This window comes from Phalangium opilio, unplaced genomic scaffold (genome assembly GCF_054372755.1).
Source record: "Phalangium opilio isolate 3A_F unplaced genomic scaffold, DU_Popi_V2 ptg000505l_1, whole genome shotgun sequence".
Classification (NCBI taxonomy): domain Eukaryota; kingdom Metazoa; phylum Arthropoda; class Arachnida; order Opiliones; family Phalangiidae; genus Phalangium; species Phalangium opilio.
The window spans coordinates 2,967,553-2,994,483 of record NW_028324239.1 but is presented as its reverse complement, the minus strand read 5'-3'; the positions used below and the strand labels follow the sequence as shown (position 1 = coordinate 2,994,483).

At 30.1% G+C, this 26,931-nt stretch overlaps 28 pseudogenes; all 28 read right to left on the bottom strand.

The window, feature by feature from the left end:
• Positions 1–416: 416 nt before the first annotated feature.
• Positions 417–519, bottom strand: LOC149590801 (5S ribosomal RNA; annotated as a pseudogene).
• A 136-nt stretch (positions 520–655) lies between these two features.
• On the bottom strand, positions 656–773 carry LOC149590800 (5S ribosomal RNA; annotated as a pseudogene).
• A 136-nt stretch (positions 774–909) lies between these two features.
• Positions 910–1,028, bottom strand: LOC149590799 (5S ribosomal RNA; annotated as a pseudogene).
• Positions 1,029–1,391: 363 nt separating this feature from the next.
• LOC149590798 (5S ribosomal RNA) lies at positions 1,392–1,510 on the bottom strand (annotated as a pseudogene).
• Positions 1,511–1,871: 361 nt separating this feature from the next.
• LOC149590797 (5S ribosomal RNA) lies at positions 1,872–1,990 on the bottom strand (annotated as a pseudogene).
• Positions 1,991–2,126: 136 nt separating this feature from the next.
• On the bottom strand, positions 2,127–2,245 carry LOC149590796 (5S ribosomal RNA; annotated as a pseudogene).
• A 122-nt stretch (positions 2,246–2,367) lies between these two features.
• LOC149590795 (5S ribosomal RNA) lies at positions 2,368–2,470 on the bottom strand (annotated as a pseudogene).
• Positions 2,471–2,607: 137 nt separating this feature from the next.
• Positions 2,608–2,726, bottom strand: LOC149590794 (5S ribosomal RNA; annotated as a pseudogene).
• Positions 2,727–2,863: 137 nt separating this feature from the next.
• LOC149590793 (5S ribosomal RNA) lies at positions 2,864–2,982 on the bottom strand (annotated as a pseudogene).
• A 361-nt stretch (positions 2,983–3,343) lies between these two features.
• Positions 3,344–3,462, bottom strand: LOC149590792 (5S ribosomal RNA; annotated as a pseudogene).
• Positions 3,463–3,597: 135 nt separating this feature from the next.
• Positions 3,598–3,716, bottom strand: LOC149590791 (5S ribosomal RNA; annotated as a pseudogene).
• Positions 3,717–3,838: 122 nt separating this feature from the next.
• Positions 3,839–3,941, bottom strand: LOC149590790 (5S ribosomal RNA; annotated as a pseudogene).
• Positions 3,942–4,077: 136 nt separating this feature from the next.
• LOC149590789 (5S ribosomal RNA) lies at positions 4,078–4,196 on the bottom strand (annotated as a pseudogene).
• Positions 4,197–4,318: 122 nt separating this feature from the next.
• Positions 4,319–4,421, bottom strand: LOC149590788 (5S ribosomal RNA; annotated as a pseudogene).
• A 137-nt stretch (positions 4,422–4,558) lies between these two features.
• Positions 4,559–4,677, bottom strand: LOC149590787 (5S ribosomal RNA; annotated as a pseudogene).
• Positions 4,678–4,799: 122 nt separating this feature from the next.
• On the bottom strand, positions 4,800–4,902 carry LOC149590786 (5S ribosomal RNA; annotated as a pseudogene).
• Positions 4,903–5,039: 137 nt separating this feature from the next.
• Positions 5,040–5,158, bottom strand: LOC149590785 (5S ribosomal RNA; annotated as a pseudogene).
• A 137-nt stretch (positions 5,159–5,295) lies between these two features.
• On the bottom strand, positions 5,296–5,414 carry LOC149590784 (5S ribosomal RNA; annotated as a pseudogene).
• A 122-nt stretch (positions 5,415–5,536) lies between these two features.
• Positions 5,537–5,639, bottom strand: LOC149590783 (5S ribosomal RNA; annotated as a pseudogene).
• A 136-nt stretch (positions 5,640–5,775) lies between these two features.
• LOC149590782 (5S ribosomal RNA) lies at positions 5,776–5,894 on the bottom strand (annotated as a pseudogene).
• A 135-nt stretch (positions 5,895–6,029) lies between these two features.
• LOC149590781 (5S ribosomal RNA) lies at positions 6,030–6,148 on the bottom strand (annotated as a pseudogene).
• A 122-nt stretch (positions 6,149–6,270) lies between these two features.
• LOC149590780 (5S ribosomal RNA) lies at positions 6,271–6,373 on the bottom strand (annotated as a pseudogene).
• A 136-nt stretch (positions 6,374–6,509) lies between these two features.
• LOC149590779 (5S ribosomal RNA) lies at positions 6,510–6,628 on the bottom strand (annotated as a pseudogene).
• A 121-nt stretch (positions 6,629–6,749) lies between these two features.
• LOC149590778 (5S ribosomal RNA) lies at positions 6,750–6,868 on the bottom strand (annotated as a pseudogene).
• Positions 6,869–7,005: 137 nt separating this feature from the next.
• On the bottom strand, positions 7,006–7,124 carry LOC149590777 (5S ribosomal RNA; annotated as a pseudogene).
• A 122-nt stretch (positions 7,125–7,246) lies between these two features.
• Positions 7,247–7,349, bottom strand: LOC149590776 (5S ribosomal RNA; annotated as a pseudogene).
• Positions 7,350–7,485: 136 nt separating this feature from the next.
• On the bottom strand, positions 7,486–7,604 carry LOC149590775 (5S ribosomal RNA; annotated as a pseudogene).
• A 136-nt stretch (positions 7,605–7,740) lies between these two features.
• Positions 7,741–7,859, bottom strand: LOC149590774 (5S ribosomal RNA; annotated as a pseudogene).
• Positions 7,860–26,931: the final 19,072 nt, after the last annotated feature.

Here is a 26,931-nt window from a genome sequence, read left to right as displayed (position 1 = left end):
TTATTGAAAATTGAATTTTAACAGTTTTTTGAATGAACATCGTTATATTTGCTTGAATTAAAGCAAAAAGTACAAAAACTATGGTTTCAGTGGTTATATTTGAAAATAGTGAGACAATTCTCAAAAAGTGCTTCTCTGGTCGAGAAACGTTGATTTTGAAAATTTTATTAAAAATCGAGGTACATTTTTATTTATTGATCAATCGAGATGAAATCACTTTAAATGAGTATTTTATAGGTAAATAAGCTGAATTCAGTCAAAAATTTGTCCAGAAAAAAATGCATTCAAAAGTGAACCGAAAAAATCGCATGTTTTTTTTCTTCAAGGTAAAAAAATCCTTGACAACGATTTCTTATTGAAAATTGAATTTGAACAGTTTTTTGAATGAATATCGTTACATATGCCTGAAAGGAAAAAGCCAACGGCACGAAGTGTTCCCAAGTACTAACTGAGCTCGACGCTGCTTAACTTCGGTGATCGGACGAGAACCGGTGTTTCCAGCGTGATATGGCCGTTGCCGAGAGTGCTAGTTAATAATTCGAATTTAAAGAAAGTGAGACAAATTAACCTTCACCTTTTTAAAACAATATCAAAAAGAAAATATGATTGCTTTTTTAATATCTATTGGAATTTAAAATACAAAAAAAAGTGAAAATGCTAACGGCAAGCAGTGTTCCTAAGTGCTCTCCCTCCCAAGTACTGACTGCGCTCAACGCTGCTTAACTTCGGTGATCGGACGAGAACCGGTGTTTTCAGCGTGATATGGCGTTGCCGAGAGTGCTAGTTAATAATTCGAATTTAAAGTAAGTGAGACAAATTAACCTTCATCTTTTTAAAACAATAACAAAAAGAAAATATGTATGCTTTTTTCATATCTATTGGAATTTAAAAGACAAAAAAAAGTGAAAAAGCAAACGGGAAGCAGTGTTTATAAGTGGTCTCCCTCCCAAGTACTGACTGCGCTCAACGCTGCTTAACTTCGGTGATCGGACGAGAACCGGTGTATTCAGCGTGATATGGCCGTTGCCGAGAGTGCTTGTTAATAATTTGAATTTAATTAACCTTCATCTTTATAAAACAATAACAAAAAGAAGATATGTTTGCTTTTTTCATATCTGGTGGAATTTAAAAGAGGAAACAAAAAGGAAAAAGCCAACGGCACGAAGTGTTCCCAAGTTTTGACTGAGCTCGACGCTGCTTAACTTCGGTGATCGGACGAGAACCGGTGTTTCCAGCGTGATATGGCCGTTGCCGAGAGTGCTAGTTAACAATTCGAATTTAAATTAAGTGAGACAAATTAACCTTCATCTTTTTAAAACAATAACAAAAAGAAAATATGTATGCTTTTTTCATATTTATTGGAATTTAAAAGAGGGAAAAAAAGGTGAAAAAGCCAACGGCACGCAGTGTTCCTTAGTGGTCTCCCTCCCAAGTACTGACTGCGCTCGACGCTGCTTAACTTCGGTGATCGGACGAGAACAGGTGTATTCATTGTGATATGGCCGTTGCCGACAGTACTAGTTAATAATTTGAATTTAATTAACCTTCATCTTTATAAAACAATAACAAAAAGATGATATGTTTGCTTTTTTCATATCTGGTGGAATTTAAAAGAGGAAACAAAAAGGAAAAAGCCAACGGCACGAAGTGTTCCCAAGTTTTGACTGAGCTCGACGCTGCTTAACTTCGGTGATCGGACGAGAACCGGTGTTTCCAGCGTGATATGGCCGTTGCCGAGAGTGCTAGTTAATAATTCGAATTTAAATTAAGTGAGACAAATTAACCTTCATCTTTTTAAAACAATAACAAAAAGAAAATATGTTTGCTTTTTTCATATCTATTGGAATTTAAAAGACAAAAAAAAGTGAAAAAGCCAACGGCACGCAGTGTTCCTAAGTGGTCTCCCTCCCAAGGACTGACTGCGCTCGACGCTTCTTAACTTCGGTGATCGGACGAGAACCGGTGCTTTCAGCGTGATATGGCCGTTGACGAGAGTGCAAGTTAATAATTCGAATTTAAATTAAGTGAGACAAATTAACCTTCATCTTTTTAAAACAATAACAAAAAGAAAATATGTTTGCTTTTTTCATATCTATTGGAATTTAAAAGACAAAAAAAAGTGCAAAAGCCAACGGCACGCAGTGTTCCTAAGTGGTCTCCCTCCCAAGTACTGACTGCGCTCGACGCTGCTTAACTTCGGTGATCGGACGAGAACAGGTGTATTCATTGTGATATGGCCGTTGCCGACAGTACTAGTTAATAATTTGAATTTTATTAACCTTCATCTTTATAAAACAATAACAAAAAGAAGATATGTTTGCTTTTTTCATATCTGGTGGAATTTAAAAGAGGAAACAAAAAGGAAAAAGCCAACGGCACGAAGTGTTCCCAAGTACTGACTGAGCTCGACGCTGCATAACTTCGGTGATCGGACGAGAACCGGTGTTTTCAGCGTGATATGGCCGTTGACGAGAGTGCAAGTTAATAATTCGAATTTAAATTAAGTGAGACAAATTAACCTTCATCTTTTTAAAACAATAACAAAAAGAAAATATGTTTGCTTTTTTCATAGCTATTGGAATTTAAAAGACAAAAAAAAAGTGAAAAAGCTAACGGCAAGCAGTGTTCCTAAGTGCTCTCCCTCCCAAGCACTGACTGCGCTCGACGCTGCTTAACTTCGGTGATCGGACGAGAACCGGTGTTTTCAGCGTGATATGGCCGTTGACGAGAGTGCTTGTTAATAATTCGAATTTAAATTAAGTGAGACAAATTAACCTTCATCTTTTTAAAACAGTAACAAAAAGAAAATATGTATGCTTTTTTCATATCTATTGGAATTTAAAAGAGGGAAAAAAAGTGAAAAAGCCAACGGCACGCAGTGTTCCTAAGTGGTCTCCCTCCCAAGTACTGACTGCACTCGACGCTGCTTAACTTCGGTGATCGGACGAGAACAGGTGTATTCATTGTGATATGGCCGTTGCCGACAGTACTAGTTAATAATTTGAATTTTATTAACCTTCATCTTTATAAAACAATAACAAAAAGAAGATATGTTTGCTTTTTTCATATCTGGTGGAATTTAAAAGAGGAAACAAAAAGGAAAAAGCGAACGGCACGAAGTGTTCCCAAGTACTGACTGAGCTCGACGCTGCATAACTTCGGTGATCGGACGAGAACCGGTGTTTCCAGCGTGATATGGCCGTTGCCGAGAGTGCTAGTTAATTATTCGAATTTAAAGAAAGTGAGACAAATTAACCTTCACCTTTTTAAAACAATATCAAAAAGAAAATATGTTTGCTTTTTTCATATCTATTGGAATTTAAAATACAAAAAAAAGTGAAAATGCTAACGACAAGCAGTGTTCCTAGGTGCTCTCCCTCCCAAGTACTGACTGCGCTCAACGCTGCTTAACTTCGGTGATCGGACGAGAACCGGTGTTTTCAGCGTGATATGGCCGTTGCCGAGAGTGCTAGTTAATAATTCGAATTTAAAGTAAGTGAGACAAATTAACCTTCATCTTTTTAAAACAATAACAAAAAGAAAATATGTATGCTTTTTTCATATCTATTGGAATTTAAAAGACAAAAAAAGTGAAAAAGCAAACGGGAAGCAGTGTTTATAAGTGGTCTCCCTCCCAAGTACTGACTGCGCTCAACGCTGCTTAACTTCGGTGATCGGACGAGAACCGGTGTATTCAGCGTGATATAGCCGTTGCCGAGAGTGCTTGTTAATAATTTGAATTTAATTAACCTTCATCCCTATAAAACAATATCAAAAAGAAGATATGTTTGCTTTTTTCATATCTGGTGGAATTTAAAAGAGGAAACAAAAAGGAAAAAGCCAACGGCACGAAGTGTTCCCAAGTACTGACTGAGCTCGACGCTGCTTAACTTCGGTGATCGGACGAGAACCGGTGTTTCCAGCGTGATATGGCTGTTGCCGAGAGTGCTAGTTAACAATTCGAATTTAAATTAAGTGAGACAAATTAACCTTCATCTTTTTAAAACAATAACAAAAAGAAAATATGTTTGCTTTTTTCATATCTATTGGAATTTAAAAGACAAAAAAAAGTGAGAAAGCTAACGGCAAGCAGTGTTCCTAAGTGCTCTCCCTCCCAAGTACTGACTGCGCTCGACGCTGCTTAACTTCGGTGATCGGACGAGAACAGGTGTATTCATTGTGATATGGCCGTTGCCGACAGTACTAGTTAATAATTTGAATTTTATTAACCTTCATCTTTATAAAACAATAACAAAAAGAAGATATGTTTGCTTTTTTCATATCTGGTGGAATTTAAAAGAGGAAACAAAAAGGAAAAAGCCAACGGCACGAAGTGTTCCCAAGTACTGACTGAGCTCGACGCTGCATAACTTCGGTGATCGGACGAGAACCGGTGTTTTCAGCGTGATATGGCCGTTGACGAGAGTGCAAGTTAATAATTCGAATTTAAAGAAAGTGAGACAAATTAACCTTCATCTTTTTAAAACAATAACAAAAAGAAATTATGTATGCTTTTTTCATATCTATTGGAATTTAAAAGAGGGAAAAAAAGTGAAAAAGCCAACGGCACGCAGTGTTCCTAAGTGGTCTCCCTCCCAAGTACTGACTGCACTCGACGCTGCTTAACTTCGGTGATCGGACGAGAACAGGTGTATTCATTGTGATATGGCCGTTGCCGACAGTACTAGTTAATAATTTGAATTTTATTAACCTTCATCTTTATAAAACAATAACAAAAAGAAGATATGTTTGCTTTTTTCATATCTAGTGGAATTTAAAAGAGGAAACAAAAAGGAAAAAGCCAACGGCACGAAGTGTTCCCAAGTACTGACTGAGCTCGACGCTGCATAACTTCGGTGATCGGACGAGAACCGGTGTTTTCAGCGTGATATGGCCGTTGACGAGAGTGCAAGTTAATAATTCGAATTTAAATTAAGTGAGACAAATTAACCTTCATCTTTTTAAAACAATAACAAAAAGAAAATATGTTTGCTTTTTTCATAGCTATTGGAATTTAAAAGACAAAAAAAAAGTGAAAAAGCTAACGGCAAGCAGTGTTCCTAAGTGCTCTCCCTCCCAAGCACTGACTGCGCTCGACGCTGCTTAACTTCGGTGATCGGACGAGAACCGGTGTTTTCAGCGTGAAATGGCCGTTGACGAGAGTGCTTGTTAATAATTCGAATTTAAATTAAGTGAGACAAATTAACCTTCATCTTTTTAAAACAATAACAAAAAGAAAATATGTATGCTTTTTTCATATCTATTGGAATTTAAAAGAGGGAAAAAAAGTGAAAAAGCCAACGGCACGCAGTGTTCCTAAGTGGTCTCCCTCCCAAGTACTGACTGCACTCGACGCTGCTTAACTTCGGTGATCGGACGAGAACAGGTGTATTCATTGTGATATGGCCGTTGCCGACAGTACTAGTTAATAATTTGAATTTTATTAACCTTCATCTTTATAAAACAATAACAAAAAGAAGATATGTTTGCTTTTTTCATATCTGGTGGAATTTAAAAGAGGAAACAAAAAGGAAAAAGCCAACGGCACGAAGTGTTCCCAAGTACTGACTGAGCTCGACGCTGCATAACTTCGGTGATCGGACGAGAACCGGTGTTTCCAGCGTGATATGGCCGTTGCCGAGAGTGCTAGTTAATTATTCGAATTTAAAGAAAGTGAGACAAATTAACCTTCACCTTTTTAAAACAATATCAAAAAGAAAATATGTTTGCTTTTTTCATATCTATTGGAATTTAAAATATAAAAAAAAGTGAAAATGCTAACGACAAGCAGTGTTCCTAGGTGCTCTCCCTCCCAAGTACTGACTGCGCTCAACGCTGCTTAACTTCGGTGATCGGACGAGAACCGGTGTTTTCAGCGTGATATGGCCGTTGCCGAGAGTGCTAGTTAATAATTCGAATTTAAAGTAAGTGAGACAAATTAACCTTCATCTTTTTAAAACAATAACAAAAAGAAAATATGTATGCTTTTTTCATATCTATTGGAATTTAAAAGACAAAAAAAGTGAAAAAGCAAACGGGAAGCAGTGTTTATAAGTGGTCTCCCTCCCAAGTACTGACTGCGCTCAACGCTGCTTAACTTCGGTGATCGGACGAGAACCGGTGTATTCAGCGTGATATAGCCGTTGCCGAGAGTGCTTGTTAATAATTTGAATTTAATTAACCTTCATCCCTATAAAACAATATCAAAAAGAAGATATGTTTGCTTTTTTCATATCTGGTGGAATTTAAAAGAGGAAACAAAAAGGAAAAAGCCAACGGCACGAAGTGTTCCCAAGTACTGACTGAGCTCGACGCTGCTTAACTTCGGTGATCGGACGAGAACCGGTGTTTCCAGCGTGATATGGCCGTTGCCGAGAGTGCTAGTTAACAATTCGAATTTAAATTAAGTGAGACAAATTAACCTTCATCTTTTTAAAACAATAACAAAAAGAAAATATGTTTGCTTTTTTCATATCTATTGGAATTTAAAAGACAAAAAAAAGTGAGAAAGCTAACGGCAAGCAGTGTTCCTAAGTGCTCTCCCTCCCAAGTACTGACTGCGCTCGACGCTGCTTAACTTCGGTGATCGGACGAGAACAGGTGTATTCATTGTGATATGGCCGTTGCCGACAGTACTAGTTAATAATTTGAATTTTATTAACCTTCATCTTTATAAAACAATAACAAAACAAAGATATGTTTGCTTTTTTCATATCTGGTGGAATTTAAAAGACAAAAAAAAGTGAAAAAGCTAACGTCAAGCAGTGTTCCTAAGTGCTCTCCCTCCCAAGCACTGACTGCGCTCGACGCTGCTTAACTTCGGTGATCGGACGAGAACCGGTGTTTTCAGCGTGATATGGCCGTTGACGAGAGTGCTTGTTAATAATTCGAATTTAAATTAAGTGAGACAAATTAAACTTCATCTTTTTAAAACAATAACAAAAAGAAAATATGTATGCTTTTTTCATATCTATTGGAATTTAAAAGAGGGAAAAAAAGTGAAAAAGCCAACGGCACGCAGTGTTCCTAAGTGGTCTCCCTCCCAAGTACTGACTGCGCTCGACGCGGCTTAACTTCGGTGATCGGACGAGAACAGGTGTATTCATTGTGATATGGCCGTTGCCGACAGTACTAGTTAATAATTTGAATTTTATTAACCTTCATCTTTATAAAACAATAACAAAAAGAAGATTTGTTTGCTTTTTTCATATCTGGTGGAATTTAAAAGAGGAAACAAAAAGGAAAAAGCCAACGGCACGAAGTGTTCCCAAGTACTGACTGAGCTCGACGCTGCATAACTTCGGTGATCGGACGAGAACCGGTGTTTCCAGCGTGATATGGCCGTTGCCGAGAGTGCTAGTTAATAATTCGAATTTAAAGAAAGTGAGACAAATTAACCTTCATCTTTTTAAAACAATAACAAAAAGAAAATATGTTTGCTTTTTTCATATCTATTGGAATTTAAAAGAGGAAAAAAAGTGAAAAAGCCAACGGCACGCACTGTTCCTAAGTGGTCTCCCTCCCAAGGACTGACTGCGCTCGACGCTGCTTATCTTCGGTGATCGGACGAGAACCGGTGTTTTCAGCGAGATATGGCCGTTGACGAGAGTGCAAGTTAATAATTCGAATTTAAATTAAGTGAGACAAAATAACCTTCATCTTTTTAAAACAATATCAAAAAGAAAATATGTTTGCTTTTTTCATATCTATTGGAATTTAAAAGACAAAAAAAAGTGAAAATGCTAACGACAAGCAGTGTTCCTAAGTGCTCTCCCTCCCAAGTACTGACTGCGCTCAACGCATCTTAACTTCGGTGATCGGACGAGAACCGGTGTTTTCAGCGTGATATGGCCGTTGCCGAGAGTGCTAGTTAATAATTCGAATTTAAAGTAAGTGAGACAAATTAACCTTCATCTTTTTAAAACAATAACAAAAAGAATATATGTTTGCTTTTTTCATATCTATTGGAATTTAAAAGAATGCATTTTTTTCTGGTCAAATTTTTGACTGAATTCAGCTTATTTACCTATAAAATACTCATTAAAAGTGATTTCATCTCGATTGATCAATAAATAAAAATGTACCTCGATTTTTAATAAAATTTTCAAAATCGACGTTTCTCGACCAGAGAAGCTCTTTTTGAGAATTTTTTCACTATTTTCAAATACAACCGCTGAAACCATAGTTTTTGTACTTTTTGCTTTAATTCAAGCAAATGTAACGATATTCATTCAAAAAACTGTTAAAATTCAATTTTCAATAAGAAATCGTTGTCACGGATTTTGTATCTTGAAGAAAAAAAACATGCGATTTTTTCGGTACAATTTTGAATGCATTTTTTCCTGGACAAATTTTTGACCGAATTCAGCTTATTTACCTATAAAATACTCATTAAAAGGGATTTCATCTCGATTGATCAATAAATAAAAATGTACCTCGATTTTTTTTAACATTTTCAAAATCGACGTTTCTCGACCAGAGAAGCACATTTTGAGTTTTTTTTCGCTATTTTCAAATATAATCACTGAAACCAATAATTTTGTACTTTTTGCTTTAATTCAAGCAAATGAAACAATATTCATTCATAAAACTGTTCAAATTCAATTTTCAATAAGAAATCGTTGTCACGGATTTTTTTTACCTTGAAGAAAAAAAACATGCGATTTTTTCGGTTCACTTTTGAATGCATTTTTTTCTGGACAAATTTTTGACCAAATTTAGCTTAAATACCTATGAAATACTCATTAAAAGTGATTTCATATCGATTGATCAATAAATAAAAATGTACCTCGATTTTTAATAAAATTTTCAAAATCGACGTTTCTCGACCAGAGAAGCACTTTTTGAGAATTTTTTCACTATTTTCAAATATAACCGCTGAAACCATAGTTTTTGTACTTTTTGCTTTAATTCAAGCAAATATAACGATATTCATTCAAAAAACTGTTCAAATTCAATTTTCAATAAGAAATCGTTGTCACGGATTTTGTATCTTGAAGAAAAAAAACATGCGATTTTTTCGGTACAATTTTGAATGCATTTTTTCCTGGACAAATTTTTGACCGAATTCAGCTTATTTACCTATAAAATACTCATTAAAAGGGATTTCATCTCGATTGATCAATAAATAAAAATGTACCTCGATTTTTTTTAACATTTTCAAAATCGACGTTTCTCGACCAGAGAAGCACTTTTTGAGAATTTTTTCACTATTTTCAAATATAACCGCTGAAACCATAGTTTTTGTACTTTTTGCTTTAATTCAAGCAAATGTAACGATATTCATTCAAAAAACTGTTCAAATTCAATTTTCAATAAGAAATCGTTGTCACGGATTTTGTATCTTGAAGAAAAAAACATGCGATTTTTTCGGTACAATTTTGAATGCATTTTTTCCTGGACAAATTTTTGACCGAATTCAGCTTATTTACCTATAAAATACTCATTAAAAGGGATTTCATCTCGATTGATCAATAAATAAAAATGTACCTCGATTTTTTTTAACATTTTCAAAATCGACGTTTCTCGACCAGAGAAGCACATTTTGAGTTTTTTTTCGCTATTTTCAAATATAATCACTGAAACCAATAATTTAAAACTTTTTGCTTTAATTCAAGCAAATGAAACAATATTCATTCATAAAACTGTTCAAATTCAATTTTCAATAAGAAATCGTTGTCACGGATTTTTTTACCTTGAAGAAAAAAAACATGCGATTTTTTCGGTTCACTTTTGAATGCATTTTTTTCTGGACAAATTTTTGACCAAATTTAGCTTAAATACCTATGAAATACTCATTAAAAGTGATTTCATATCGATTGATCAATAAATAAAAATGTACCTCGATTTTTAATAAAATTTTCAAAATCGACGTTTCTCGACCAGAGAAGCACTTTTTGAGAATTTTTTCACTATTTTCAAATATAACCGCTGAAACCATAGTTTTTGTACTTTTTGCTTTAATTCAAGCAAATATAACGATATTCATTCAAAAAACTGTTCAAATTCAATTTTCAATAAGAAATCGTTGTCACGGATTTTGTATCTTGAAGAAAAAAAACATGCGATTTTTTCGGTACAATTTTGAATGCATTTTTTCCTGGACAAATTTTTGACCGAATTCAGCTTATTTACCTATAAAATACTCATTAAAAGGGATTTCATCTCGATTGATTAATAAATAAAAATGTACCTCGATTTTTTTTAACATTTTCAAAATCGACGTTTCTCGACCAGAGAAGCACATTTTGAGTTTTTTTCGCTATTTTCAAATATAATCACTGAAACCATTAATTTTGTACTTTTTGCTTTAATTCAAGCAAATGTAACAATATTCATTCATAAAACTGTTCAAATTCAATTTTCAATAAGAAATCGTTGTCACGGATTTTTTTTACCTTGAAGAAAAAAAACATGCGATTTTTTCGGTTCACTTTTGAATGCATTTTTTTCTGGACAAATTTTTGACCAAATTTAGCTTAAATACCTATGAAATACTCATTAAAAGTGATTTCATATCGATTGATCAATAAATAAAAATGTACCTCGATTTTTAATAAAATTTTCAAAATCGACGTTTCTCGACCAAAGAAGCACTTTTTGAGAATTTTTTCACTATTTTCAAATATAACCGCTGAAACCATAGTTTTTGTACTTTTTGCTTTAATTCAAGCAAATGTAACAATATTCATTCATAAAACTGTTCAAATTCAATTTTCAATAAGAAATCGTTGTCACGGATTTTGTATCTTGAAGAAAAAAACATGCGATTTTTTCGGTACACTTTTGAATGCATTTTTTTCTGGACAAATGTTTGACCAAATTCAGCTTATTTACCTATACAATAACCATTAAAAGTGATTTCATCTCGATTGATCAATAAATAAAAATGTACCTTGATTTTTAATAAAATTTTCAAAATCGACGTTTCTCAACCAGAGAAGCACTTTTTGAGAATTTTTTCACTATTTTCAAATATAACCGCTGAAACCATAGTTTTTGTACTTTTTGCTTTAATTCAAGCAAATATAACGATATTCATTCAAAAAACTGTTAAAATTTAATTTTCAATAAGAAATCGTCACGGATTTTGTGTCTTGAAGAAAAAAAGTATGCGATTTTTTCTGTACAATTTTGAATGCATTTTTTTTCTGGACAAAGTTTTGACCGAATTTAGCTTAAATACATATAAAATACTCTTTAAAAGTGATTTCATCTCGATTGATCAATAAATAAAAATGTACCTCGATTTTTAATAACATTTTCGAAATGAACGTTTCTCGACCATAGAAGCACTTTTTGAGAATTTTTTCACTATTTTCAAATAAAACCGCTGAAACCATAGTTTTTGTACTTTTTGCTTTAATTCAAGCAAATATAACGATATTCATTTAAAAAACTGTTAAATTTCAATTTTCAATAAGAAATCGTTGTCACGGATTTTTTTTACCTTGAAGAAAAAAAACATGCGATTTTTTCGGTTCACTTTTGAATGCATTTTTTTCTGGACAAATTTTTGACCAAATTTAGCTTAAATACCTATGAAATACTCATTAAAAGTGATTTCATATCGATTGATCAATAAATAAAAATGTACCTCGATTTTTAATAAAATTTTCAAAATCGACGTTTCTCGACCAGAGAAGCACTTTTTGAGAATTTTTTCACTATTTTCAAATATAACCGCTGAAACCATAGTTTTTGTACTTTTTGCTTTAATTCAAGCAAATGTAACGATATTCATTCAAAAAACTGTTCAAATTCAATTTTCAATAAGAAATCGTTGTCACGGATTTTGTATCTTGAAGAAAAAAAACATGCGATTTTTTCGTTACAATTTTGAATGCATTTTTTCCTGGACAAATTTTTGACCGAATTCAGCTTATTTACCTATAAAATACTCATTGAAAGGGATTTCATCTCGATTGATCAATAAATAAAAATGTACCTCGATTTTTTTTAACATTTTCAAAATCGACGTTTCTCGACCAGAGAAGCACATTTTGAGTTTTTTTTTCGCTATTTTCAAATATAATCACTGAAACCATTAATTTTGTACTTTTTGCTTTAATTCAAGCAAATGTAACAATATTCATTCATAAAACTGTTCAAATTCAATTTTCAATAAGAAATCGTTGTCACGGATTTTGTATCTTGAAGAAAAAAACATGCGATTTTTTCGGTACACTTTTGAATGCATTTTTTTCTGGACAAATGTTTGACCGAATTCAGCTTATTTACCTATAAAATACTCTTTAAAAGTGATTTCATCTCGATTGATCAATAAATAAAAATGTACCTTGATTTTTAATAAAATTTTCAAAATCGACGTTTCTCGACCAGAGAAGCACTTTTTGAGAATTTTTTCACTATTTTCAAATATAACCGCTGAAACCATAGTTTTTGTACTTTTTGCTTTAATTCAAGCAAATATAACGATATTCATTCAAAAAACTGTTAAAATTCAATTTTCAATAAGAAATCGTCACGGATTTTGTGTCTTGAAGAAAAAAAGCATGCGATTTTTTCTGTACAATTTTGAATGCATTTTTTTCTGGACAAAGTTTTGACCGAATTTAGGTTATATACGTATAAAATACTCATTAAAAGTGATTTCATCTCGATTGATCAATAAATAAAAATGTACCTCGATTTTTAATAACATTTTCGAAATCGACGTTTCTAGACCAGAGAAGCACTTTTTGATAATTTTTTCACTATTTTCAAATATAACCGCTGAAACCATAGTTTTTGTACTTTTTGCTTTAATTCAAGCAAATATAACGATATTCATTCAAAAAACTGTTAAAATTCAATTTTCAATAAGAAATCGTTGTCACGGATTTTGTATCTTGAAGAAAAAAAAACATGCGATTTTTTCGGTTCACTTTTGAATGCATTTTTTTCTGGACAAATTTTTGACTGAACTCAGCTTATTTACCTATAAAATACTCATTAAAAGTGATTTCATCTCGATTGATCAATAAATAAAAATGTACCTCGATTTTTAATAAAATTTTCAAAAATCGACGTTTCTCGACCAGAGAAGCATTTTTTGAGAATTTTTTCACTATTTTCAAATATAACCGCTGAAACCACAGTTTTTGTACTTTTTCCTTTAATTCAAGCAAATATAACGATATTCATTCAAAAAACTGTTAAAATGCAATTTTCAATAAGAAATCGTTGTCACGGATTTTGTATATTGAAGAAAAAAAACATGCGATTATTTCGGTACAATTTTGAATGCATTTTTTTCTGGACAAATTTTTGACCGAATTCTGCTTATTTACCTATATAATACTCATTAAAAGTGATTTCATCTCGATTGATCAATAAATAAAAATGTACCTCGATTTTTTAAAACATTTTCGAAATGAACGTTTCTCGACCAGAAAAGCACTTTTTGAGAATGTTTTCACTATTTTCAAATAAAACCGCTGAAACCATAGTTTTTGTACTTTTTGCTTTAATTCAAGCAAATATAACGATATTCATTCAAAAAACTGTTAAAATTCAATTTTCAATAAGAAATCGTCACGGATTTTGTGTCTTGAAGAAAAAAAGCATGCGATTTTTTCGGTTCACTTTTGAATGCATTTTTTTCTGGACAAATTTTTGACCAAATTTAGCTTAAATACCTATGAAATACTCATTAAAAGTGATTTCATATCGATTGATCAATAAATAAAAATGTACCTCGATTTTTAATAAAATTTTCAAAATCGACGTTTCTCGACCAGAGAAGCACTTTTTGAGAATTTTTTCACTATTTTCAAATATAACCGCTGAAACCATAGTTTTTGTACTTTTTGCTTTAATTCAAGCAAATGTAACGATATTCATTCAAAAAACTGTTCAAATTCAATTTTCAATAAGAAATCGTTGTCACGGATTTTGTATCTTGAAGAAAAAAAACATGCGATTTTTTCGGTACAATTTTGAATGCATTTTTTCCTGGACAAATTTTTGACCGAAATCAGCTTATTTACCTATAAAATACTCATTAAAAGGGATTTCATCTCGATTGATCAATAAATAAAAATGTACCTCGATTTTTTTTAACATTTTCAAAATCGACGTTTCTCGACCAGAGAAGCACATTTTGATTTTTTTTCGCTATTTTCAAATATAATCACTGAAACCATTAATTTTGTACTTTTTGCTTTAATTCAAGCAAATGTAACAATATTCATTCATAAAACTGTTCAAATTCAATTTTCAATAAGAAATCGTTGTCACGGATTTTGTATCTTGAAGAAAAAAACATGCGATTTTTTCGGTACACTTTTGAATGCATTTTTTTCTGGACAAATGTTTGACCGAATTCAGCTTATTTACCTATACAATAACCATTAAAGGTGATTTCATCTCGATTGATCAATAAATAAAAATGTACCTTGATTTTTAATAAAATTTTCAAAATCGACGTTTCTCGACCAGAGAAGCACTTTTTGAGAATTTTTTTCACTATTTTCAAATATAACCGCTGAAACCATAGTTTTTGTACTTTTTGCTTTAATTCAAGCAAATATAACGATATTCATTCAAAAAACTGTTAAAATTCAATTTTCAATAAGAAATCGTTGTCACGGATTTTGTATCTTGAAGAAAAAAAAACATGCGATTTTTTCGGTTCACTTTTGAATGCATTTTTTTCTGGACAAATTTTTGACTGAACTCAGCTTATTTACCTATAAAATACTCATTAAAAGTGATTTCATCTCGATTGATCAATAAATAAAAATGTACCTCGATTTTTAATAAAATTTTCAAAAATCGACGTTTCTCGACCAGAGAAGCATTTTTTGAGAATTTTTTCACTATTTTCAAATATAACCGCTGAAACCACAGTTTTTGTACTTTTTCCTTTAATTCAAGCAAATATAACGATATTCATTCAAAAAACTGTTAAAATGCAATTTTCAATAAGAAATCGTTGTCACGGATTTTGTATATTGAAGAAAAAAAACATGCGATTATTTCGGTACAATTTTGAATGCATTTTTTTCTGGACAAATTTTTGACCGAATTCAGCTTATTTACCTATATAATACTCATTAAAAGTGATTTCATCTCGATTGATCAATAAATAAAAATGTACCTCGATTTTTTAAAACATTTTCGAAATGAACGTTTCTCGACCAGAAAAGCACTTTTTGAGAATGTTTTCACTATTTTCAAATAAAACCGCTGAAACCATAGTTTTTGTACTTTTTGCTTTAATTCAAGCAAATATAACGATATTCATTCAAAAAACTGTTAAAATTCAATTTTCAATAAGAAATCGTCACGGATTTTGTGTCTTGAAGAAAAAAAGCATGCGATTTTTTCGGTTCACTTTTGAATGCATTTTTTTCTGGACAAATTTTTGACCAAATTTAGCTTAAATACCTATGAAATACTCATTAAAAGTGATTTCATATCGATTGATCAATAAATAAAAATGTACCTCGATTTTTAATAAAATTTTCAAAATCGACGTTTCTCGACCAGAGAAGCACTTTTTGAGAATTTTTTCACTATTTTCAAATATAACCGCTGAAACCATAGTTTTTGTACTTTTTGCTTTAATTCAAGCAAATGTAACGATATTCATTCAAAAAACTGTTCAAATTCAATTTTCAATAAGAAATCGTTGTCACGGATTTTGTATCTTGAAGAAAAAAAACATGCGATTTTTTCGGTACAATTTTGAATGCATTTTTTCCTGGACAAATTTTTGACCGAAATCAGCTTATTTACCTATAAAATACTCATTAAAAGGGATTTCATCTCGATTGATCAATAAATAAAAATGTACCTCGATTTTTTTTAACATTTTCAAAATCGACGTTTCTCGACCAGAGAAGCACATTTTGATTTTTTTTCGCTATTTTCAAATATAATCACTGAAACCATTAATTTTGTACTTTTTGCTTTAATTCAAGCAAATGTAACAATATTCATTCATAAAACTGTTCAAATTCAATTTTCAATAAGAAATCGTTGTCACGGATTTTGTATCTTGAAGAAAAAAACATGCGATTTTTTCGGTACAATTTTGAATGCATTTTTTTCTGGACAAATTTTTGACCGAATTCAGCTTATTTACCTATATAATACTCATTAAAAGTGATTTCATCTCGATTGATCAATAAATAAAAATGTACCTCGATTTTTTAAAACATTTTCGAAATGAACGTTTCTCGACCAGAAAAGCACTTTTTGAGAATGTTTTCACTATTTTCAAATAAAACCGCTGAAACCATAGTTTTTGTACTTTTTGCTTTAATTCAAGCAAATATAACGATATTCATTCAAAAAACTGTTAAAATTCAATTTTCAATAAGAAATCGTCACGGATTTTGTGTCTTGAAGAAAAAAAGCATGCGATTTTTTCGGTTCACTTTTGAATGCATTTTTTTCTGGACAAATTTTTGACCAAATTTAGCTTAAATACCTATGAAATACTCATTAAAAGTGATTTCATATCGATTGATCAATAAATAAAAATGTACCTCGATTTTTAATAAAATTTTCAAAATCGACGTTTCTCGACCAGAGAAGCACTTTTTGAGAATTTTTTCACTATTTTCAAATATAACCGCTGAAACCATAGTTTTTGTACTTTTTGCTTTAATTCAAGCAAATGTAACGATATTCATTCAAAAAACTGTTCAAATTCAATTTTCAATAAGAAATCGTTGTCACGGATTTTGTATCTTGAAGAAAAAAAACATGCGATTTTTTCGGTACAATTTTGAATGCATTTTTTCCTGGACAAATTTTTGACCGAAATCAGCTTATTTACCTATAAAATACTCATTAAAAGGGATTTCATCTCGATTGATCAATAAATAAAAATGTACCTCGATTTTTTTTAACATTTTCAAAATCGACGTTTCTCGACCAGAGAAGCACATTTTGATTTTTTTTCGCTATTTTCAAATATAATCACTGAAACCATTAATTTTGTACTTTTTGCTTTAATTCAAGCAAATGTAACAATATTCATTCATAAAACTGTTCAAATTCAATTTTCAATAAGAAATCGTTGTCACGGATTTTGTATCTTGAAGAAAAAAACATGCGATTTTTTCGGTACACTTTTGAATGCATTTTTTTCTGGACAAATGTTTGACCGAATTCAGCTTATTTACCTATACAATAACCATTAAAGGTGATTTCATCTCGATTGATCAATAAATAAAAATGTACCTTGATTTTTAATAAAATTTTCAAAATCGACGTTTCTCGACCAGAGAAGCACTTTTTGAGAATTTTTTTCACTATTTTCAAATATAACCGCTGAAACCATAGTTTTTGTACTTTTTGCTTTAATTCAAGCAAATATAACGATATTCGTTCAAAAAACTGTTAAAATTCAATTTTCAATAAGAAATCGTTGTCACGGATTTTGTATCTTGAAGAAAAAAAAACATGCGATTTTTTCGGTTCACTTTTGAATGCATTTTTTTCTGGACAAATTTTTGACTGAACTCAGCTTATTTACCTATAAAATACTCATTAAAAGTGATTTCATCTCGATTGATCAATAAATAAAAATGTACCTCGATTTTTAATAAAATTTTCAAAAATCGACGTTTCTCGACCAGAGAAGCATTTTTTGAGAATTTTTTCACTATTTTCAAATATAACCGCTGAAACCACAGTTTTTGTACTTTTTCCTTTAATTCAAGCAAATATAACGATATTCATTCAAAAAACTGTTAAAATGCAATTTTCAATAAGAAATCGTTGTCACGGATTTTGTATATTGAAGAAAAAAAACATGCGATTATTTCGGTACAATTTTGAATGCATTTTTTTCTGGACAAATTTTTGACCGAATTCAGCTTATTTACCTATATAATACTCATTAAAAGTGATTTCATCTCGATTGATCAATAAATAAAAATGTACCTCGATTTTTTAAAACATTTTCGAAATGAACGTTTCTCGACCAGAAAAGCACTTTTTGAGAATGTTTTCACTATTTTCAAATAAAACCGCTGAAACCATAGTTTTTGTACTTTTTGCTTTAATTCAAGCAAATATAACGATATTCATTCAAAAAACTGTTAAAATTCAATTTTCAATAAGAAATCGTCACGGATTTTGTGTCTTGAAGAAAAAAAGCATGCGATTTTTTCGGTTCACTTTTGAATGCATTTTTTTCTGGACAAATTTTTGACCAAATTTAGCTTAAATACCTATGAAATACTCATTAAAAGTGATTTCATATCGATTGATCAATAAATAAAAATGTACCTCGATTTTTAATAAAATTTTCAAAATCGACGTTTCTCGACCAGAGAAGCACTTTTTGAGAATTTTTTCACTATTTTCAAATATAACCGCTGAAACCATAGTTTTTGTACTTTTTGCTTTAATTCAAGCAAATGTAACGATATTCATTCAAAAAACTGTTCAAATTCAATTTTCAATAAGAAATCGTTGTCACGGATTTTGTATCTTGAAGAAAAAAAACATGCGATTTTTTCGGTACAATTTTGAATGCATTTTTTCCTGGACAAATTTTTGACCGAAATCAGCTTATTTACCTATAAAATACTCATTAAAAGGGATTTCATCTCGATTGATCAATAAATAAAAATGTACCTCGATTTTTTTTAACATTTTCAAAATCGACGTTTCTCGACCAGAGAAGCACATTTTGATTTTTTTTCGCTATTTTCAAATATAATCACTGAAACCATTAATTTTGTACTTTTTGCTTTAATTCAAGCAAATGTAACAATATTCATTCATAAAACTGTTCAAATTCAATTTTCAATAAGAAATCGTTGTCACGGATTTTGTATCTTGAAGAAAAAAACATGCGATTTTTTCGGTACACTTTTGAATGCATTTTTTTCTGGACAAATGTTTGACCGAATTCAGCTTATTTACCTATACAATAACCATTAAAGGTGATTTCATCTCGATTGATCAATAAATAAAAATGTACCTTGATTTTTAATAAAATTTTCAAAATCGACGTTTCTCGACCAGAGAAGCACTTTTTGAGAATTTTTTTCACTATTTTCAAATATAACCGCTGAAACCATAGTTTTTGTACTTTTTGCTTTAATTCAAGCAAATATAACGATATTCATTCAAAAAACTGTTAAAATTCGATTTTCAATAAGAAATCGTTGTCACGGATTTTGTATCTTGAAGAAAAAAAAACATGCGATTTTTTCGGTTCACTTTTGAATGCATTTTTTTCTGGACAAATTTTTGACTGAACTCAGCTTATTTACCTATAAAATACTCATTAAAAGTGATTTCATCTCGATTGCTCAATAAATAAAAATGTACCTTGATTTTTAATAACATTTTCGAAATCGACGTTTCTCGACCAGAGAAGCACATTTTGAGTTTTTTTTAGCTATTTTCAAATATAATCACTGAAACCATTAATTTTGTACTTTTTTTCTTTAATTCAAGCAAATGTAACAATATTCATTCATAAAACATTTCAAATTCAATTTTCAATAAGAAATCGTTGTCACGAATTTTGTATCTTGAAGTAAAAAAACATGCGATTTTTTCGGTACACTTTTGAATGCATTTTTTTCTGGACAAATGTTTGACCGAATTCAGCTTATTTACCTATACAATTCTCATTAAAAGTGATTTCATCTCGATTGCTCAATAAATAAAAATGTACCTTGATTTTTAATAACATTTTCGAAATCGACGTTTCTCGACCAGAGAAGCACTTTTTGAGAATTTTTTCACTATTTTCAAATATAACCGCTGAAACGATAGTTTTTGTACTTTTTGCTTTAATTCAAGCAAATATAACGATATTCATTCAAAAAACTGTTAAAATTCAATTTTCAATAAGAAATCGTCACGGATTTTGTGTCTTGAAGAAAAAAAGCATGCGATTTTTTCTGTACAATTTTGAATGCATTTTTTTCTGGACAAAGTTTTGACCGAATTTAGGTTAAATACGTATAAAATACTCATTAAAAGTGATTTCATCTCGATTGATCAATAAATAAAAATGTACCTCGATTTTTAATAACATTTTCGAAATCGACGTTTCTAGACCAGAGAAGCACTTTTTGATAATTTTTTCACTATTTTCAAATATAACCGCTGAAACCATAGTTTTTGTACTTTTTGCTTTAATTCAAGCAAATATAACGATATTCATTCAAAAAACTGTTAAAATGCAATTTTCAATAAGAAATCGTTGTCACGGATTTTGTATCTTGAAGAAAAAAAAACATGCGATTTTTTCGGTTCACTTTTGAATGCATTTTTTTATGGACAAATTTTTGACTGAACTCAGCTTATTTACCTATAAAATACTCATTAAAAGTGATTTCATCTCGATTGATCAATAAATAAAAATGTACCTCGATTTTTAATAAAATTTTCAAAAATCGACGTTTCTCGACCAGAGAAGCATTTTTTGAGAATTTTTTCACTATTTTCAAATATAACCGCTGAAACCACAGTTTTTGTACTTTTTCCTTTAATTCAAGCAAATATAACGATATTCATTCAAAAAACTGTTAAAATGCAATTTTCAATAAGAAATCGTTGTCACGGATTTTGTATATTGAAGAAAAAAAACATGCGATTATTTCGGTACAATTTTGAATGCATTTTTTTCTGGACAAATTTTTGACCGAATTCAGCTTATTTACCTATATAATACTCATTAAAAGTGATTTCATCTCGATTGATCAATAAATAAAAATGTACCTCGATTTTTTAAAACATTTTCGAAATGAACGTTTCTCGACCAGAAAAGCACTTTTTGAGAATTTTTTCACTATTTTCAAATAAAACCGCTGAAACCATAGTTTTTGTACTTTTTGCTTTAATTCAAGCAAATATAACGATATTCATTCAAAAAACTGTTAAAATTCAATTTTCAATAAGAAATCGTCACGGATTTTGTGTCTTGAAGAAAAAAAGCATGCGATTTTTTCGGTTCACTTTTGAATGCATTTTTTTCTGGACAAATTTTTGACCAAATTTAGCTTAAATACCTATGAAATACTCATTAAAAGTGATTTCATATCGATTGATCAATAAATAAAAATGTACCTCGATTTTTAATAAAATTTTCAAAATCGACGTTTCTCGACCAGAGAAGCACTTTTTGAGAATTTTTTCACTATTTTCAAATATAACCGCTGAAACCATAGTTTTTGTACTTTTTGCTTTAATTCAAGCAAATGTAACGATATTCATTCAAAAAACTGTTCAAATTCAATTTTCAATAAGAAATCGTTGTCACGGATTTTGTATCTTGAAGAAAAAAAACATGCGATTTTTTCGGTACAATTTTGAATGCATTTTTTCCTGGACAAATTTTTGACCGAATTCAGCTTATTTACCTATAAATTACTCATTAAAAGTGATTTCATCTCGATTGATCAATAAATAAAAATGTACCTCGATTTTTTATAACATTTTCAAAATCGACGTTTCTCGACCAGAGAAGCACATTTTGAGTTTTTTTTAGCTATTTTCAAATATAATCACTGAAACCATTAATTTTGTACTTTTTTCTTTAATTCAAGCAAATGTAACAATATTCATTCATAAAACATTTCAAATTCAATTTTCAATAAGAAATCGTTGTCACGAATTTTGTATCTTGAAGTAAAAAAACATGCGATTTTTTCGGTACACTTTTGAATGCATTTTTTTCTGGACAAATGTTTGACCGAATTCAGCTTATTTACCTATACAATTCTCATTAAAAGTGATTTCATCTCGATTGCTCAATAAATAAAAATGTACCTTGATTTTTAATAACATTTTCGAAATCGACGTTTCTCGACCAGAGAAGCACTTTTTGAGAATTTTTTCACTATTTTCAAATATAACCGCTGAAACCATAGTTTTTGTACTTTTTGCTTTAATTCAAGCAAATATAACGATATTCATTCAAAAAACTGTTAAAATTAAATTTTCAATAAGAAATCGTCACGGATTTTGTATCTTGAAGAAAAAAAGCATGCGATTTTTTCTGTACAATTTTGAATGCATTTTTTTCTGGACAAAGTTTTGACCGAATTTAGATTAAATACGTATAAAATACTCATTAAAAGTGATTTCATCTCGATTGATCAATAAATAAAAATGTACCTCGATTTTTAATAACATTTTCGAAATCGACGTTTCTAGACCAGAGAAGCACTTTTTGATAATTTTTTCACTATTTTCAAATATAACCGCTGAAACCATAGTTTTTGTACTTTTTGCTTTAATTCAAGCAAATATAACGATATTCATTCAAAAAACTGTTCAAATTCAATTTTCAATAAGAAATCGTTGTCACGGATTTTGTATCTTGAAGAAAAAAAAACATGCGATTTTTTCGGTTCACTTTTGAATGCATTTTTTTCTGGACAAATTTTTGACTGAACTCAGCTTATTTACATATAAAATACTCATTAAAAGTGATTTCATCTCGATTGATCAATAAATAAAAATGTACCTCGATTTTTAATAAAATTTTCAAAAATCGACGTTTCTCGACCAGAGAAGCATTTTTTGAGAATTTTTTCACTATTTTCAAATATAACCGCTGAAACCACAGTTTTTGTACTTTTTCCTTTAATTCAAGCAAATATAACGATATTCATTCAAAAAACTGTCAAAATGCAATTTTCAATAAGAAATCGTTGTCACGGATTTTGTATATTGAAGAAAAAAAACATGCGATTATTTCGGTACAATTTTGAATGCATTTTTTTCTGGACAAATTTTTGACCGAATTCAGCTTATTTACCTATATAATACTCATTAAAAGTGATTTCATCTCGATTGATCAATAAATAAAAATGTACCTCGATTTTTTAAAACATTTTCGAAATGAACGTTTCTCGACCAGAAAAGTACTTTTTGAGAATTTTTTCGCTATTTTCAAATATAATCACTGAAACCATTAATTTTGTACTTTTTGCTTTAATTCAAGCAAATATAACGATATTCATTCAAAAAACTGTTAAAATTCAATTTTCAATAAGAAATCGTCACGGATTTTGTGTCTTGAAGAAAAAAAGCATGCGATTTTTTCTGTACAATTTTGAATGCATTTTTTTCTGGACAAAGTTTTGACCGAATTTAGCTTAAATACATATAAAATACTCTTTAAAAGTGATTTCATCTCGATTGATCAATAAATAAAAATGTACCTCGATTTTTTTTAACATTTTCAAAATCGACGTTTCTCGACCAGAGAAGCACTTTTTGAGAATTTTTTCAGTATTTTCAAATAAAACCGCTGAAACCATAGTTTTTGTACTTTTTGCTTTAATTCAAGCAAATATAACGATATTCATTCAAAAAACTGTTAAAATTCAATTTTCAATAAGAAATCGTTGTCACGGATTTTGTATCTTGAAGAAAAAAAACATGCGATTTTTTCGGTACAATTTTGAATGCATTTTTTCCTGGACAAATTTTTGACCTAATTTAGCTTAAATACATATAAAATACTCATTAAAAGTGATTTCATCTCGATTGATCAATAAATAAAAATGTACCTCGATTTTAATAACATTTTCAAAATCGACGTTTCTCGACCAGAGACGCACATTTTAAGAATTTTTTCACTATTTTCAAATATAACCGCTGAAACCATAGTTTTTGTTTTTTTGCTTTAATTCAAGCAAATATAACGATATTCATTCAAAAAACTGTTAAAATTCAATTTTCAATAAGAAATCGTTGTCACGGATTTTTTTACCTTTAAGAAAAAAAGCATGCGATTTTTTCGGTACAATTTTGAATGCATTTTTTTCTGGACAAATGTTTGACCGAATTTAGCTTAAATACATATAAAATACTCATTAAAAGTGATTTCATCTCGATTGATCAATAAATAAAAATGTACCTCGATTTTTTAAAACATTTTCAAAATAGACGTTTCTCGACCAGAGAAGCTCATTCAGAGTTTTTTTTCACTATTTTCAAATATAATCACTGAAACCATAGTTTTTGTACTTTTTGCTTTAATTCAAGCAAATATAACGATATTCATTCAAAAAACTGTTAAAATTCAATTTCCAATAAGAAATCGTCACGGATTTTGTGTCTTGAAGAAAAAAAGCATGCAATTTTTTCGGTACAATTTTGAATGCATTTTTTTCTGGACAAATTTTTGACCGAATTTAGCTTAAATACATATAAAATACTCATTAAAAGTGATTCCATCTCGATTGTTCAATAAATAAAAATGTACCTCGATTTTAAAAACATTTTCAAAATCGACTTTTCTCGACCAGAGAAGCACATTTTGAGAATTGTTTCACTATTTTCAAATATAACCGCTGAAACCATAGTTTTTGTACTTTTTGCTTTAATTCAAGCAAATATAACGATATTCATTCAAAAAACTGTTAAAATTCAATTTCCAATAAGAAATCGTCACGGATTTTGTGTCTTGAAGAAAAAAAAGCATGCAATTTTTTCGGTACAATTTTGAATGCATTTTTTTCTGGACAAATTTTTGACCGAATTTAGCTTAAATACATATAAAATACTCATTAAAAGTGATTCCATCTCGATTGTTCAATAAATAAAAATGTACCTCGATTTTAAAAACATTTTCAAAATCGACGTTTCTCGACCAGAGAAGCACATTTTGAGAATTTTTTCACTATTTTCAAATATAACCGCTGAAACCATAGTTTTTGTACTTTTTGCTTTAATTCAAGCAAATATAAGGATATTCATTCAAAAAACTGTTAAAATTCAATTTCCAATAAGAAATCGTCACGGATTTTGTGTCTTGAAGAAAAAAAGCATGCAATTTTTTCGGTACAATTTTGAATGCATTTTTTTCTGGACAAATTTTTAACCGAATTTAGCTTAAATACATATAAAATACTCATTAAAAGTGATTTCATCTCGATTGATCAATAAATAAAAATGTACCTCGATTTTTTAAAACATTTTCAAAATCGACGTTTCTCGACCAGAGAAGCAAATTTTGAGTTTTTTTTCACAATTTTCAAATATAATCATTGAACCATTATTTTTGTACTTTTTGCTTTAATTCAAGCAAATGTAACGATATTCGTTCAAAAAACTGTTCAAATTCAATTTTCAATAAGAAATCGTTGTCACGGATTTTGTATCTTGAAGAAAAAAAGCATGCGATTATTTCGGTACAATTTTGAATGCATTTTTTTCTGGACAGATTTTTGACCGAATTTAGCTTAAATACATATAAAATACTCTTTAAAAGCGATTTCATCTCGATTGATCAGTAAATAAAAATGTACCTCGATTTTTAATTACATTTTCAAAATCGACGTTTCTCGACCAGAGAAGCACTTTTTGAGAATTTTTTCACTATTTTCAAATATAACCGCTGAAACCATAGTTTTTGTTTTTTTTGCTTTAATTCAAGCAAATATAACGATATTCATTCAAAAAACTGTTAAAATTCAATTTTCAATAAGAAATCGTTGTCACGGATTTTTTTACCTTTAAGAAAAAAAGCATGCGATTTTTTCGGTACAATTTTGAATGCATTTTTTTCTGGACAAATTTTTGCCCGAATTTAGCTTAAATACATATAAAATACTCATTAAAAGTGATTCCATCTCGATTGTTCAATAAATAAAAATGTACCTCGATTTTAATAACATTTTCAAAATCGACGTTTCTCGACCAGAGAAGCACATTTTGAGAATTTTTTCACTATTTTCAAATATAACCGCTGAAACCATAGTTTTTGTACTTTTTGCTTTAATTCAAGCAAATATAAGGATATTCATTCAAAAAACTGTTAAAATTCAATTTCCAATAAGAAATCGTCACGGATTTTGTGTCTTGAAGAAAAAAAGCATGCAATTTTTTCGGTACAATTTTGAATGCATTTTTTTCTGGACAAATTTTTAACCGAATTTAGCTTAAATACATATAAAATACTCATTAAAAGTGATTTCATCTCGATTGATCAATAAATAAAAATGTACCTCGATTTTTTAAAACATTTTCAAAATCGACGTTTCTCGACCAGAGAAGCAAATTTTGAGTTTTTTTTCACAATTTTCAAATATAATCACTGAACCATTATTTTTGTACTTTTTGCTTTAATTCAAGCAAATGTAACGATATTCGTTCAAAAAACTGTTCAAATTCAATTTTCAATAAGAAATCGTTGTCACGGATTTTGTATCTTGAAGAAAAAAAGCATGCGATTATTTCGGTACAATTTTGAATGCATTTTTTTCTGGACAGATTTTTGACCGAATTTAGCTTAAATACATATAAAATACTCTTTAAAAGCGATTTCATCTCGATTGATCAGTAAATAAAAATGTACCTCGATTTTTAATTACATTTTCAAAATCGACGTTTCTCGACCAGAGAAGCACTTTTTGAGAATTTTTTCACTATTTTCAAATATAACCGCTGAAACCATAGTTTTCGTTTTTTTTGCTTTAATTCAAGCAAATATAACGATATTCATTCAAAAAACTGTTAAAATTCAATTTTCAATAAGAAATCGTTGTCACGGATTTTTTTACCTTTAAGAAAAAAAGCATGCGATTTTTTCGGTACAATTTTGAATGCATTTTTTTCTGGACAAATTTTTGCCCGAATTTAGCTTAAATACATATAAAATACTCATTAAAAGTGATTCCATCTCGATTGTTCAATAAATAAAAATGTACCTCGATTTTAATAACATTTTCAAAATCGACGTTTCTCGACCAGAGAAGCACATTTTGAGAATTTTTTCACTATTTTCAAATATAACCGCTGAAACCATAGTTTTTGTACTTTTTGCTTTAATTCAAGCAAATATAAGGATATTCATTCAAAAAACTGTTAAAATTCAATTTCCAATAAGAAATCGTCACGGATTTTGTGTCTTGAAGAAAAAAAGCATGCAATTTTTTCGGTACAATTTTGAATGCATTTTTTTCTGGACAAATTTTTAACCGAATT